Source organism: Elaeis guineensis, chromosome 14, assembly GCF_000442705.2.
Source record: "Elaeis guineensis isolate ETL-2024a chromosome 14, EG11, whole genome shotgun sequence".
Taxonomy (NCBI): Eukaryota; Viridiplantae; Streptophyta; class Magnoliopsida; order Arecales; family Arecaceae; genus Elaeis; species Elaeis guineensis.
In genome coordinates, this window is record NC_026006.2 from 17,951,925 (window position 1) to 17,958,921 (window position 6,997).

The window sequence follows — 6,997 nt, forward strand, 5'->3', positions numbered from 1 at the left end:
ATAGATCGAATAGTCACAATCGCAATACTTAGAATCTACATGAATATGATTACTGTATAATTCATCCCTTTTGACCCTTGTGTTTAGGACGACTCAGGGTTAAACTGTCAACCCTGATTAGATCATCCAAATCGTGCTCAACTCAAACAGTCCTATGACTCCTCACTAGGACTACCCTGGTCAAGATTTTGCTAAATTGAAATATGACTGTATATAGCTCCTGAACTGGAGTGGTCAATCCCATCTTGACACACGCACCGACAAGTCAAGTACTTGACTACACCCAGCAGCCTTCCGTCACTGAATTAGAAATTCAGATAGTCCAGTGCCTAAGTGCAGTGAGTTGCTTGCAAGTCACCGTGGCGGTCTCAGGTCGGAGGGACATTTATACCCATATCCCATCGGAGCAAATCTTGACAGCAGAAATAGCTTCGGAGTCAGTCACGTTCAGTACAGATGTACCCTTACATCTCACCTGTATGCCATACCAGTATCTCCACACTCCTTGGTTAAGAGGACAACCAACCCATATGGCACACAACGACCTATGCTTGATAAATGTTGTCGTCCTTGGTAACAACGTATCATTTGATCGTGAACTAGTTTAAGGACTAAACGACAAATCTTCTTTTGTCGAGTCTAAATAGTCCTAAGGACTTCACCACAACACAGGAGTTCATTAGAAGATGAAATAATTTATGATGAAAATGCCAAAATAACTTTTATTTATTTATAATTTATATACTAATACAAAAAGGAGCACAACCGTCAACAGGCTGACGATTGGCTTTGGGATACTATTCCAACAGTATATGGGGTGCAAAATATTTGTGTGTTGGACGGCATAAAATTAGGAGTCCAAGGATCATTGAACTCTTATCTCCTACCCAAATTCAAACTCTCTTCCTATTTAAATCCAGTACCTTATGGGATAATTTTATGGGCTGATTGTGATCAGATTTGAGATGCCAAAACCAAAGCAATATGTGCATGGAAAATTACAAGGGAGAGCGCACGGCATGAATGTCATAGGCATGAGGTAAGTGAGATGATATCTTTTCTTTCTTACCAACAACCAAAGGTTGGTTGTTTGGGGCCTCTTTTCTCTCTCTTTTATCCTAGTTTGGACATGATTTTTTCTCTCTTCTTTGTCCAAATGTTGGATAAAAAATTTTATATCTCTAGTGTAGAGATTTGATGCATGGATTTTAGAAAGCCAAGAGAACAAAGGGTTCTTCTCATGATCTCTAGCATATAGATCAACATCCTTCTATTTTCTTCTTCTTCTCTAAGAGTGTCTTGAGAGAAAAGAAGATTTTTCAACCATCAAGATGCGATCTCTACAAAGAAGCTAGTACTTTGGTGAGATCAATAAGCTTCTGATCAGATTGAAGTCTTGTGTGGATATCCATAGAGGTCGGATGCTTATGCGGCTTCAAGGGATCTTCGGAAGATATCCATGATCATCAGTTTGCAGTAAAGATTGACTTGTGCCAAGGTATGAAGATTTGATCTTCTTTATTTATTTATTTTTATTTGATTTCTATATTTGAATCCTATCTCACATATGTAGATCCTATTTATGGTTTTAAGATTTGATCTTATGCATGCTTAGATTAAACTAGATTTAATCTGAATTTTTAAATTTCGTTACGTACTTATTTTGAAAAATTTTGCATGCATGAAATCATGAAACTCTAATAGTGGTATCAGAGCCACATCATATGTATGAGCTTAGAATTTGATCTAAAATTTGTAGAGAAAAATTTCAGATCTGAAAGTTTGTGATGTCGTTCTGACATAAGGTTGTTCTGTCATAACTTATTATGCTGAATGGTTGTCCTAGAATGATATTAAAATTTTTATTAAAATAAAATTTTAGATATAATTTTTCAGCATATATGTGATATTTGTTTTGTTGTTTAGATATAAAAAGAGTTTCAAAATCTATTTTGATTCGTATATATGATATATGAAAGCATGTTTAAGGCTGAAATTTGTTTCTATGACCTAAATTTTATTCATAAATATGATATATGTTTGCATGTATGATCTGAAATTATTTTGAGATAAAAACATACTTTTCATGTAAATAATTTAGATCTGAAAATTTAGATTTAAGATCTGAAATTAGTGTTTGTACATGAAGGATTGGTCATGGGTAAATCAAATTAGATCATGTCATTGGATTATATCTAGGATTTTTGATTTGATCATATTGGGTCTAGATCGATTTAGCAGTTGATCAAACTGAGTCAAATATTGAGTAGGGTGAGGTCAATAGAGCTTAAAATCATATAATTATTGTTGATTGAATCGATTGACACCCATATGTAAAATTGATTAATCTAAGGATCTAATTCGGCTCTATAGCTTGAATCTGATTCACCTAAGCCAACCTATTCGGATCAATTAATCAATTAGTGTCTAAGATAAATAATTGAAAGATGGTCATTTCATTGATTTCATTCGCTGATCTGATCAATTTATTGATGTCTAAGGAAAGCAACGGGGGGACCCCCACCAATCTCTACTTACTTGACCAATTTGAAAGATTGAGTCTCAAATATTTTGGCAATTTGATTTAGCCCATGTCAATTAGATCAGTCATGTGATAATTGATTACATGAGACCTAAACTCAAATCTCTCCACAAATATTAAGTCCAATGGTCTTCCACTGTTGTAGATGTGCGGACGTGCTACCGGCATTGATTGTTCTCGATTGATCATAGTGGTTTAGTTGCATCGAGAACACGCAATCACTCTATTAGCAAAGAGTTGCTCCAAAGTAAAGATGGGGTTGGACCCAATAATTGTTAGGTGAGGGACCCAATGATGGCTTTGTACCTGCTTGTGAATGGTGAGTCTGACTTAACTAAAGAGTGTGGGCAATAACTGTTAGGTGAGTCCATATGACTTAGAGATCAAGTAGCTGCAATATACTTAGAGAAAAATCTAAATAAAAAGTTATCCACGTATTGGTGTTTGCGTTACCAATAACTGTTAGGTAAGGTGTACGACATCGGTGGGACCGCAGCACCCACTAGAAATTCAGTTATCGCGTTAGAATTTTTGTTGCTCCACCCGAAGAGTGTAGGAGATTTGATAAAATAGTGAGAGTCTTTCTTTTGTATTTAAAAATTTCTAGAGCAAATTATGAAATAAGTATAAATATCTAACTAAAATCTTTGCTATCTGATGTTTATTATGTCAGCTTCTAACCTTCTAACTCAGATACTAGATATCAACCGTTTAATCGAAACCAAAGACTGGCTTACAAATCTAAGAATCATTCTTAATTTTAAAAAATTAAGTAATGTTCTTTACTAGGTTATTCTGATGTCAACAGCCTGTTTAACCCAAAGTCAACGAGCTATACTTTATGAGTGGATGGATAATGATAATAAAGATAGGTGCTATATTGAAATCTATGTTAAATGAACTCCAATGTATGCATGAGCACATGTTCACTGCCAACGATACATTGATTCATCTATAAGTATTGTGAGATGATCAGAATCACACAGCATATGAGATATGCAATGGGCAGTCAGTCTATGATCGTTATTTGATAATAATCAAAGATATTAAGGAGCTTAAAAGGCTCGATAAAATCATGCACAAGGAATTGCTTATGGATTTGATCCTGTGATTTTTGTTTAGTTTATATGAGTAGTTTATAGTAAACTACCATATGAAAGACCATCTTGGCATCTCATCTGAATTGGTCAAATTATTGCTAACAAAGGAACCTTGAAAGAGTTCAGAGGTAAATGCCTGGAGAGCCTAAAGAAACAAAGACATGCCTTGAGTAAGCATGTCGAAATTGCTCAATACTATCTTTACAATTTTTTCTTCTCCCAGTTGAGTTATAGACTCTAGTGATTTTCATAGAGTCTATTAGAAAGTAGAGGGCTGAGAAAGTAACCCTTAAAATTGATAATAGGATAAGAGTTGCTACTGTGGCCATGGATATCTATCCTTTGTGATTATTGTTTGGATTTAGTTCTTAGAGACAGTCTCTATCATTTACATAGTGATGCATCTATGAACTTAATTGAGCAAGCAGTGAATACCATTGGATCTAAGAGATCCAGAGTTGAGATAAACCTAAAGTATATATGAAACCTTAGGCTAGGGTGTATTGAAGAAAAAATGATTAACAAACTGGAATAATATGAGCTTTGAGCTCATTGACTGTTGAGTCATATCTAAATTGTGTATCATCTCTTTGATAAAATATGATCAAGCTATTCTTGTGGGATAAAAGAAAAAAGACCACCGAAATACTTATCTGAATACACATTTGATGTGTGTAGCCCATGTGATGTGCTAACAAAGAGAGTTGTCTCTATTTTGTTATCTTTATCGATGATCAGTCATGTATGGATAAGTATATGAGATACAAATCTAAAATTTTTGAAAGGTCCAAAGAATTTAGATGTAAAGTAGAGAAGCAAATCAAAAAATTTCTAAAGATATTTCGATTAGATCGAGGATGCAATATCAATGAAAGAAATTTTTTGATTATCTTATAAAATGACATAGTTTTATATTGAACCCCTCTTAGTACATCTCAGCTCAACGAGATAATTAAGAAGAGTTATGAGACTGTATGAGATATGGTCCAGTCCAAGATGAACTTCACTGATTTATTTTTGTTTCTTTAGGAACATGCTTTATTTCTATGGAATTGGATTCTCTCTAAATTTATTTCTACCACATCGTATGAGATATGACATAGTGAGAATTGAATCTTGATTTTTTTATGATCCAAGGATGTCCAATCTGTGTCAAGGACAACAGGTGGATGTGTTAGAGGATAGGTCTATAAAGCTCATCCTAAAAGAGTTTGGGATACTAGTTTTCTTCTGAAAGGATCACAATGTGATTGTGACTCGATATGCTACCTTCTTGAAAAATTATTTAATCAAGATGAAGCAGTGGGAGGAAAGTTAAGCTTGAAGAGAGTGTCTCTGAAGAGCAGCGAGTCATAGAACCTAAAGAACCTTTTCATGATGAGTCAGTATACGTATGTTCCTCCTCCACCTCATACATACAGTAGGATCTTTCATCCTTTTAAAAGGTACTTTGGTATGCTTAACAGAGGATGTAGAGAAAAATTATTTCTCATGAAAAATAAAAAATATAGAGATGATCCTAAAACCTACAACGAGACGATGTTAGACATCGACTCCAAGAAAGGGATGTGAAATGGTTTTCCTAACTAGATATCTTTTGAAGATTTCTATATGAAGTAGCTTATGGATTTTACTTCTCGTGATAGGAGATCACAAAGTTAGCAATACTCTTGGAGTTAGAACATTCATTTTGATGATATGATCAAATTGTTTGATCAGAAATAAGGAATTATGTGTTTTCAAAAAGGTCAGTGGGAGTGTCCAATACAGATATCGGTTAAAATATGGTTGTATATAGAATTCTCTATAAAAGATATATAGCAAGCATCCTTAAGATCTATAGAGATAGATGCAATTAGATGCTTGTATTTTCATAGATAAAGTCAGAGACTAGATGCTGAAAGAGTTAAGTATAGAAATCTCAGAGAGAGGTCTGCTATCTCCTTGGGCATAGATGTATGTCATGTAATATACTTGAATTGATATAGTTAATACTGTGAATGTCACGAGTAGATATCAGTTATATCCAGGCTAAGAGCGTTGAATTGCTGTGAAAACATCCTTAAAATTATTGAGAAGAACTAAGGATTTGTTCTTAATTTTGGAGAATGATCAAAGCTAGGAGTGGGAGGATACATCAATTCAAATTTTATATCTGTCGTTGATGGTAGAATGTCTACATCATAGGTGTAATCATGTTAATATCTTGGAAGGATTCCAAATAATCGATTATGGGAAGCTGAGTACACTGTAGATGTGTAGGTTGCATTCTGATTCTAATGCTAGTTGCAGAACTAGATGTCATTCCATCAGATGCCATAACACTATAATGCAAAGACAATGGCACCATAGCCCTTGCTAAGGAGATTAGATCTCACCAGATATCTAAGCACATAGAGCAGCAGAATATGCGACTACCTCAAATAGAAATACATAGAGGTGCAGAGAGCAAACTCTACATGAGATGTGGTTAATCCACTAGTAAGTCGCTTAGCTAGCCAAAGACTAAAACCTGTCTTGAGAAGATTGGCTTGGTACATGGCAGATTGATCTTAATGCAAGTGGGAGATTATTGGATGTATGCCCTAGAAGCCAATCTTGGCTGATGCATATGATATTTCTAGAATATATTTTTGTACTTTATGGGCACTATATTATCATTCATATTTTATGTGTCCATAAATCATCTAAGGGATTAAAAAGATGATGACACATATTCTTAAAGAGTTGAGAATTTGAGATATATGTCATTAATGGTTAATTCTTAAATTGCTCCTGATCATAGGATCATCATGGGGTTGGTGATTGATCCAGATAGATCAATGCATGGATTACTTCCTTCGGATAAATGAGTCTCGAGTCTGCGGTGTAGTGACACTGGAGTAAGAGTACAGGTGGTTGTTAGAGAACAACTAGCACTGAGCATGACCAACACGAGAAGTCACATGGATGTCTGCTCACTCGTTAGTGATTTTTTGATGCAGCAGTTGTATGACTGATCCTTTGACCTACGGTGCTACAGCTGCTCGCAGTGAGGCTGCTGGAGTTTGACTACACATAAACATAGATCTCAATGAGATCTTGTAGTGAATGTTGGTGACAGTTGGTCCACTGTAGGAGTAGAATGTGCACCTAGATGGGATCTATCGACCCTAGCAGAAGGAAGTAGTCCTATAGAATTTATGAAGCTGAGTCTTTAAGTCTATGGCCATAGTAGTGTGATTAATAGAAAAGAGTTTCCATAAGAATTACGCATGGACTTGAGCTAATTGAATCTATCATATGATCGATGATGAGGTTTGATGATTCATCCATGATCTGCCATCTGGTCGGGACTTACGATAGAGAGACTGTA